The sequence below is a fragment of the Malaclemys terrapin genome, chromosome 16 (assembly GCF_027887155.1).
Source record: "Malaclemys terrapin pileata isolate rMalTer1 chromosome 16, rMalTer1.hap1, whole genome shotgun sequence".
NCBI lineage: Eukaryota > Metazoa > Chordata > Testudines > Emydidae > Malaclemys > Malaclemys terrapin.
The window spans coordinates 4,160,885-4,170,717 of NC_071520.1; positions in this window are offsets into that span (position 1 = coordinate 4,160,885).

The window sequence follows — 9,833 nt, forward strand, 5'->3', positions numbered from 1 at the left end:
CGAGGGGGGGTTCCGGCCCCTCCCTATGGCACGGCGCCTCCCGGAGCGCTCCGGTCCCGGGGGGCAGAGCGGGCCCCAGCCACTGACAGCCCCCGGCTGGAGCTGGAGGGACGCAGGTTCGCTCCCCACCAGCCACACAGGCAAAGCGGCCCCAGGTTAACTCAGGACTTGGCTCCAAAGGGAAACCTAGGGGCGTCCCTCACCACACCGGGATCATGGTAATTCCGGAGTGAGAGCGTGCACATGGGCCCTGCACCAGGACAGCTGCAGCTCGGTAATTGTCCTGGTAAATGGAGAGAATCCCTGGTGTTTAATTAAATTGGGGCAAAAGGCCATGTGGAGGCTCTGATTTCAGTGTAAACCAGGCTTGTTTCATTTAGGTTTGTGTTTAAGCTAAACCAAAATGAGCTGCTCTTAAATCAAAATAAGTGTGTCCCCGCAGGAGTTAACTAAACCAGTTTAATTAAACCAGCACCAGTTGTGTGTAGACAAGGCCCCTAGGCGATGCTCTGGAACTGCTCCCCACAAAGCCAGTCAGGACTTTGGGGTGCCTCCTCTCCCTTGGAGCAGACTGTTTTTAGGGCAAGAAGCTCACATGGCTTCACCTCCTGGGTCTGACCTTGGAGCATTCAGCATATGCCCCTCCGTGCACTTCCCACAGCGAGTCCACCCAGGCAGGGTCCTGGGGAAGCCAGAGGGTTCTGCACCCCCCACTTCGCAGTCAGACGTGACTCTTAGCCAGCCAGTAAAACAGAGGTTTATTAGATGACAGGAACATGGTCTAAAACAGAGCTTGTAGGTCCAGAGAACGGGACCCCTCAGCCAGGTCCATTCTGGGGCCCAGTGAGCCAGACAACCCTGTTTGCACTTACTCCTGGTCCCCAGCCAGCTTCAAACTGAAACCCCCTTCAGCCCCTTCTTTCTGGCCTTTGTCTTCTTCCCGGGCCAGGAGATCACCTGAACTCTTTGTTCACCTTTAGCTGTCCCCTTGCAGGGGGCAAGGGCCCCGGCCATTTGTTGTTAGGAGACAGAGTGCTGGCCATTTATGCACACTGGCCTTTATCCCAACACCTAGAGACTTAAGAAATGCGAAGGGGAAACTGAGGCAGACACACAGTATTCAGAGGAAACATTAAGAACAGTCCCACTTCGTCACAATTATAAACAAGAACTAAGTTTGTTAATTACAAAAGGTGAATTTTAAGTGGTAAAGAGATAGCAAACAGAACAAAGCAGATTACCAAGCAAATAAAACAAAGCATGCAAACTAAGCTTGCGTCACTAAGGAAATTGGTTACAAATAGTAATTCCTCACCCTAGATATTGTCTTAGGAAGATTCCTTCACAGGCCAGATATCTATCCAGCCTGGGTCAAGCAGTTCTTCCCCACCCCGCTCAGGGCCAGTCCTTTTGTTTCCAGGTGTTTTCAAGTACCCCTCTACCTCGATATAACGCTGTCCTTGGGAGCCAAAAAATCGTACCGCATTATAGGTGAAACTGCGTTATATCGAACTTGCTTTGATCCACAGGAGTGCGCAGCCCCACCCCCCGGAGCACTGCTTTACCGTGTTATATTGGGTCGTATTATATCGGGTCGTGTTATATCAGGGTAGAGGTGTATCTCTTTGGGCAGAGAGGTGAAGGAGAAATGAACTGAAGACCTTGATTGTTTTCCTCCCCCACCTTATATAGGATTTCCAGAGGCGGGAATCCTTTGTTTAATTCCCCCACCTCCCAGTGGAAAAGTTCAGCAGTCGAACTTTTCGTGAGTGATGTACCCGAGAATTCGGATTCTAATATCTAGACTGAATTGTTAAATCTAGTCACCTACACTGGGTTATTGCTGATTCTGTGCTCTGTGTATCACATGACTTTTACAAACTAACTTTATATTTGTGGCTAATCTTAGCACTATACCCAGATGTACAGACACTCTTTTCCCAACCTATGTGTTACACATTTTTTTTAACATTAGCTTTAATACAATTTTTATATCAGGTGAACCAGGTCACCTGACTCTGTAGTATCACAGCATCAGTGGCGTAGCCAGCTTCTAAGAGGAGGGGGAGCAAACATAAAAAAGGCACCCCGCCTTGTCTCCTCCTCTGGCCACGCCCCCCTTGTCTCTTCGGAGGTACGCTAAGTGCTGCATTAGGGGGGCTGTGTTGGTGAGTATCTGAGTGTCTGCTGCTGGGACAGTTGGTTGGTTTGACCGTGTGCTTGATTCCTTGCTTGTTTGTTTGAAAAGTGTGAATTGGGAGTGCTTTGTTCCAGCTGGGCCTTGAGTGGGCCTGACTGGTATATAAGGGCAGTCAGCAGCGAACCAGCTGAGCGGCGAACAGCAGAGGCTAAGAGCGGGAGTTTGCCTGGGAGTTCGCATGGGGAGAGCACACCGAGGCTTTCATCTGCAGGTTTCTCTGAGTAGTTCCTGCAACAGTTGAGGAAGCTCTTAAGAGGACGGTGATGTGGAAGGTGAGCGATCAGCTGTTGTCACCTGCACAGGTTGTGCCATGTTTGTCTTCCTTCCTACAGGACAGATGCGACTTTGTCTGTACAAAGTGCAAGCTGGTCTCCATGTTGGAAGAGAAGGTTCGAGGGCTGGAGAAACGAGTGTCGACTCTGCGTTGCATAAGGGAAAATGAAGATTTCCTGGACAGACGTCAGGAGATGCTTCTACGGCCACAATGTTCTGAAGTCTCCTCCTCCGGCCGCCCGCCCCTCCCCCCCATAGCTTCTCCGGCCACCATGCTGTGCCCCACCCCCCCCGCTCCTGCGGCCGTGCCCACTGTCCCCCCCGCGGCTGCCGGCCGCCAGCCTGCTTCCCCACCCACTCCTCCAGCCGCGTGCCCGCTGCCCCCCCATGGCTGCCGGCTGCGCTGTGGGCGGCCAGCCTGCGCCCCCCCCTCGCTCCTCCGGCCACCTTTGGAAAGCCGCCGCTTTTGGCAAATTTGCTGAGGGGAAGCGGCTGCTTCCCCTACACCCCGCTAGCTACGCTACTGCCCAGCATCCATGAGTCATGGCAGGATGGAGTGTCCACAGGAAGGCGGAGCTTTTCACAGTCCGTTGTCCTCGCTGGTGAGCCACCCGCCCGGCCTGGCTTTTCCATTGTTGTACCTGAAGTGTTAGCAGTGGGCGTCACCCAAAGTAGCATGGCTGATATACAGATACAACCTTTCCAATGAGATCTCACAAGACCCATCTAACATCTCCGTTATATCATATTCATATAACAAGCATATTTTCATAAAGACTGTGGAGTGCAACGTCACAGTCCCAGTTATGAATGTAAAATGATGGGGTCTAAATTAGCTGTTACCACTCAAGAAAGATCTGGGAGTCATTGTGGATCATTCTCTGAAAACATCCACTCAATGTGCAGTGACAGTCAAAAAGGCAAACAGAATGTTGGGAATCATTAAGAAAGGGATAGAGAATAAGACAGAAAATATCATATTGCCTCTATATAAATCCATGGTACATGCACACCTTGAATACTGCCTGCAGATGTGATCGCCCCATCTCAAAAAAGATACATTGGAATTGGAAAAGGTTCAAAAAAGGACAACAAAAATGATATGGGGTATGGAACAGTTTCCGTATGAGGAGAGATTAATAAGACTGGGACTTTTCAGCTTGGAAAAGAGACGACTAAGGGGGGATATGATTGAGGTCTATAAAATCATGACTGGTGTGGAGAAAGTAAATAAGGAAGTGTTATTTACTCCTCATAACACAAGAACTAGGGGTCACCAAATGAAATTAATGGGCAGCAGGTTTAAAACAAACAAAAGGAAGTATTTTTTCACACAACGCACAGTCAACCTGTGGAACTCTTTGCCAGAGGATGTTGTGAAGGCCAAGACTATAACAAGGTTCAAAAAAGAACTAGATAAATTCATGGAGGATAGGTCCATCAATGGCTATTAGTCAGGATGGGCAGGGAGGGTGTCCCTAGTCTCTGCCAGAAGCTGGGAATGGGCGACGGGATGGATCCCTTGATGATTCCCTGTTCTGTTCATTCCCTCTGGGGCACCTGGCACTGGCCACTGTCAGAACAGGGCCGGCTCCAGGCACCAGCCAAGCAAGCTGTTGCTTGCGGCAGCAGCTTGTAGGAGGCGGCATTCTGCCCAATCCTAGGGCGGCACGGCTGCTTTTATTTATTTATTTATTTTGATTATTTATTTATTTATGGTGGTGTTCCGCTCCGGCCGCCCTGTAGGGGGCAGCGGCGCAGAGGACGGGCGCGCCCTGCAGCAAGCCCGGCAGGGCAGCCAGCGTCCTTCCCTCCCAGCCAACCGGAGCAGCACAGAGCCCTCCCGGCAGGCGGCAGGGCTGCGTGGCAGCGCCCCGCTGAAGCCCTGGCCGCCCCCCTTCTCTCTCTTCCCCCCCCGCTCCCTCCCCTTCCCCTGCTAGCCAGGGCACATCTGCAGCGCAGGGAGTCCCCCTGCACCCTGGCTCCGGCCGCACCGCAGGTTTTATTTTTTAAAATTTTTAAAATTTTTTTTTGCTTTGTCATTCTGGTCGCCCTGTTTTTTTTTTATTATTATTATTTTATTTTTGCTTGGGGCGGCCAAAAAGCCAGAGCCGGCCCTGTGTCAGAAGACAGGATACTGGGCTAGATGGACATTTGGTCTGACCCACTATGGCCATTCTTATGTTCTGTCATGAGTCTCAGGATAATTATTGTTTTCCTTAAAGCCCCAGCTCCTGGAGTCATGTGGAGATGTGATGATTTCAGCCTTCATTCTTAAAGAAAAAGTAAGTTTCTAGCCCTCGTGACTGTGGAGAAAGCTTCCAAATGTGACCCCAGTGCATCCTAAAGGCCCCAAAAGCAGAAGGCAAATAAAAAGAACCCCAAATCTAGTATTTTACATAATCTTGAGATTTTAAAGCCAATCTCGTGATTTTTGGTGAACCTAGCTCATGATTTTTGAAGGTTTAGGTTTGGCAACACATGGCGGGCCCTCCTGGCTGGGAGAGAAAAACAAACCCATCATGAGCGTGTGACTCTGGCCTGAGTCAGCAGAGAGCCTGCAACCGTAGCTCGGAGGGGGAGAGTGGCCTCCTGCAACTCTGCGGGGGTGGGGTCAGCTCCAGTGCCCCCACAGAGATCATTTCATTGGCACCGACATTAACTCCTTCACTGCTGATCATTTCAGTAGGCACAGCCAGGTGAGGCATTCACCCCTGGTGTGGAAAGGCCCGGCTGCCACAGAAGTCAAGTCACCCAACCCCCACCTCTGGCCTCCCCCAAGGGTGTCTGCAATGGGATTTTGCTCTGGCAAGGAACCTCTTTGGCATCGATGCCATGGAGTGTGTGGGCACCGCATAAAATCAATGGCATTTAATAGCACAGGAAACAGAAGTGGTGCCAGGAGGGATGGGTCACTTGGGTGCATGCTGAATCCATTGCCAACAGCCGCAAATGGATGTAAAGGAAGCGGCTGCCGATGCCCGAGCTGGGCTCTGAAGGGAGAGGAATCCTGGGGCCCTGCTGGCGAATTCAGCCCAGTGGCTGCAGAATACACATGTGCTCCCCAGAGCTGCTGGCACCCAGGCACATCCCTCCCCCTGTACTGCCCTGCGGCCCCCGGGCTGCACAGGTGGGCTGGGATAGGCTGAAAGACTGGAGCTCATGCCAAGCCCCAGTGACGGCATCCGAGAGTGTCTGTGCTCCTGGGTAGGGACGGTGGCTAGTCTCTGCTCCCTGGCTGCCGGGTTGGGGAATCCAGAGCAGTGTAAGTAAGCGAGCCAAGCGAGTGGGATGGCCAGGAAGCGGCGTGCTCCTTTGCAGGTGAGCTGGAGACAGCCCCCTGAAAACAGCCCTGCTACTAATATAACACTCAGGGCTCCCCGCTTGTCGTGGGCAATGCTGCAAAGAATGGTTGAGTCACAGCCAATGTGGGTAAAACCAGGGATTTGTGACTCAGTGGGGAGGGAAGGTTTGCAAAACGCTCAGTGCTGATTTAGCTGTTACCACTCAGAGCGAGATCTTGGAGTCATCGTGAATAGTTCTCTGAAAACATCCACTCAGTGTGCAGCGGCAGGCAAAAAAGCGAACAGCGTGTTGGGCATCATCAAGAAAGGGATAGAGAATAAGACAGAAAATATTATAATGCTGCTATATAAATCCATGGTACGCCCACATCTTGAATACTGCGTGCAGATCCGGTCGCCCCATCTCAAAAAAGATACATTAGAATTGGAAAAGGTAGACAGAAGGGCAACAAAAATGGTTAAGGGGATGGAATAGTTCCCATATGAGGAGAGATTAAAAAGAGTGGGACTTTTCAGCTTGGAAAAGAGACGACTACAATGGGATAAAATCTTGACTGGCGTGGCAAAAGTGAATAAAGAAATGTTATTTATTCCTTCACAAGAACCAGGGGTCACCCAATGAAATTAATAGGCAGTAAGTTTAAAACAAACAAAAGGAAGTATTTCTTCACAGTCAACCTGTGGAACTCTTTGCCATAGGATGTTGTGAAGGCCAAGACTATATGGTTCAAAAAAGAACTAGATACATTCATGGAGGACAGGTCCATCAATGGCTGTTAGCCAGGATGGGTAGGGATGCACCCCCATGCTCTGAGTGTCCTTGGTCTCTGTTTGTCACAACCTGGGAGTGAACGATACTCCATTGCCTGTTCTGTTCATTCCCTCTGGGACACCTGGCATTGGTCACTGTTGGAAGACAGGAGACTGGGCTGGATGGACCTTTGGTCTGACCCAGTCTGGCCGTTCTGATGCTGTTCTTAACTCTCCTGTGTGGGTGGCTCAGGAGAGGTGTCATGGATCCATAGGTCCGGTGCTCTCGAACGGCTCTAGAACAGTGTGTCAGCCCCCTTAGGGTCACACCCATAGGGTCACTATGGGAAGCCATTTGGCTTCACCGCCTCCTGGCACCAAACTTCAGAGCCTTCAGGACCCCCGTGTCACCCTGTGCGCTCCCTTCGGGAGTCCACCAGAGTTGGAGACCTGAGGGAGCCATGCGCCCCAACTCCCTGACTGTGGAGTGACTCTCAGCCAGCGTGTAGCAGCAGGAGGGTTTAGTAGATGTCTGGAACACAGCGTGGAAAGTCCTTCGTTAACATGGAGAACAGAAAGTTACAGCCTGGGCTGTCGGGGGCCGTCCAGAGCCCTCTGACCCCTCTTTAGTCCCAGTCCAGAAGCTTCAGTTCTCTCCTGCCTCCAGCAGCCCACACGTAGCAACCCGTCCGCAGCCCTTTGTTCTCCAGCTGGTCACATCCCACTGGCTTCCTAAGGAGGGTGGGCCAGGCATGGTCATTTGTTGCCAGGTGCCAAATCTCTGGGTAATTGGAGTGGCCGTTCTCTTCTGGCACTCTTCATGGGCATGGGCCTCCAGGCGACTAGGCCTCAGGCATGTCTGTATCTCTGGGTCTCTGCAAAGAGCAAGCAACCTTCCCCCAACCCAGTCAACCATGCACCACATAGGGGAAACTGAGGCACCTGCACTATTCATCCAAAATATTATGAAAAATTCCCACTTCCGCATGGGGGGGCACTCTCCCCTCTGTGTTCGCGCTGACCGCTGTGTCCCAGGACAGCACTAAGGGATGCTGGGCTGCAGGAGTGGTGTGAGCGGCTCAGCAGGGGGCGCTCTCCTCTCTGAGTCAATGCTGAGCCCCGTGCCCCGGACGGTCCCAGGGAGCCCTGTGCTGATGGCAGCCGGAGGTGGCCCAGTGTGGGGAGTGGTTCCACCCGTGCCACGACTGACTGCAGTGCCCCGTCTGGTGCAGGGGCTGCTGTGCTGGGGGAGGGGTGACTCCAGGGGAGACCTTTGTAGTCTGAGAACAATCCCTGTTTTAGGGCCATGATGAGTAGGCCAGGGGGGCTCAGACCTTTTTTTGCTGGGCCTCCTTTGGAAAATATTTAGGGCTGTGGAGTTCCCCCGCCGCCCCCCAGACACACACACACACACACACACACACACACACACACAAGAGATAGCAAGTTACTGTACATACTCCTAGGAGCATACTCATGGTATTGCCACCCTTACGGTGGTGCTGCCTTTACAGCTGGGTGGCCGGGAAGCAGCTGCTGTACCCCCTCTCCCCCTCAAGCTCCCCATCACCCTGGCAATATTTTTTGTGATCTCACGACCCCCCTACAATTGCCTTGTGACCCCTTTTGGGTCGTGCCCCCCCTGTGAGAAGCGCTGATTTAAGCGAACGTTAACCCCTGCCAGGCTGCGGCGGCAGGCCCTGGGCAGAGCGGCTGAAGGGTCAGGGGGCGTGGTTGCTTGTTCAGCTCTTGGTGGTTAGTATTTCGTAGCGAGGAGAAATGCAGCTGAGAACGCTCTGGACCAGCCGGACTGCACCTGGGTCCAGGTCGGTGCCAGGCTTGGGAGCAGCGACATTTGACTGGCAGTTAACGAGACTGGGGGCCAGACCCGTGGCTGGTGCAAAGCGTTCAGAGGAGTGTTGCTGATTTCCACCTGCAGAGGATCCAGCCCTGTGGAACCTGCCCTGTGTCCTGCATGAGTCTGGGGGCGATACCGGCTGTGTGTGCTGAGCCAAGCCAGGCATGTCAAAGGAACCTGAGCGGAAGGAGCCGAGAGGCGCTCGGAGGCTGCGCTGCTGTCAGCGCACAGCTGGGATTGGGAGGCTAAGTGGGTCACAGGAGGGGAGACGAGAAATGCGCTTTCGGCACATGGCAGAAAGAGGGATTCTTTCACTGCCCCACGGCGCGCCTGCCTGGCCGGACCACTCAGTGTGCCAGCCTGGCTGGGCACTGTGGGCCCCTCCTTGTCCTCTGAGCGTCGCTTCTGCTTTTAATGCAGCTTGTTAACCGAACCTGAGGCTCCTGCCTGGGAATCTCATAGCACCCCCAAGAACTGTTCCGCCCATCTCAGGGGAGGGATTGGGATGGGGTGCTGGCTCGGACGGGCACGGACTCGGATGGCAGGATGTGGGGAGGGACCGGGGCAGTGAGGGAAAGCTGAGGCCAGCCAGTGGGCAGTCGTGGGCAAAGGGAGGAGACTGGTACCTTTCCCGGCTCCATGGTCTGGAGGCTAAAGGAGGAAAGGCTCAGCTCAGGCCCTTGGTAGCCAGCAGCCACCCCACTAACAGCCCCCCGCACCCCGGGGAACAGGTCAAGGTCGCTGCACAGCGGCAGCCCCAAAGGCACGGAGGAGCCTGCAGCATCCCATGCCCCCGAGCTGCCAGCCCTGGCCCCACGCCCATAGCTGCTGGCATTGGGGTATTGGGGGGCTGTGGCACCCCCTGGCTTGAAGTGGTTTCCAGCATATGCAGGCTTTACAGTTTGGTTCAATGGCTCTCAGACCCCCCCCCACTACACACATTGTTCCAGCACCACGACCAGCCCAGGGTCCAGGCTGCTCCCTGGGGGGAACCTGGGGGAGTCTCTGTGTCTGACAGCAGTGGCCAGGCTGCACTGTTAGAAGTGGCCACCAGAGGGCAGGCCAGTCCCACCTGTGCTGGGAGCAGGGCAGCGCAGCGCTCAGGTGGGCCAGGTGCAGGGTGGGGGCTGGGGCGGGGTGGGGGCTCTGATTGGGCTCCGATTCGATTCCCTTCATGCTCGTCACATCCGGGCGCATCTCTTTAAGGCCAAGCCTGCAGTGAAGGCGAGATCCTGTCCTCGGCTGCTGCCCAGATGCCCTCAGTGTGGGTGGGGTGCACGTGGGAGACATGAGACGCAGCACGTGTGTGTGTGGCACACGATGGGGCCGGGTGGGCATGACACGTGTGTGGCTGGGGGCAGGGTCATCCACGGGAGCCACACGTCAGGGACACAGATGTAGGATGCTGCTGAGCAGACCCCAAGCAGAAGGTCCAGGTGACCAACTG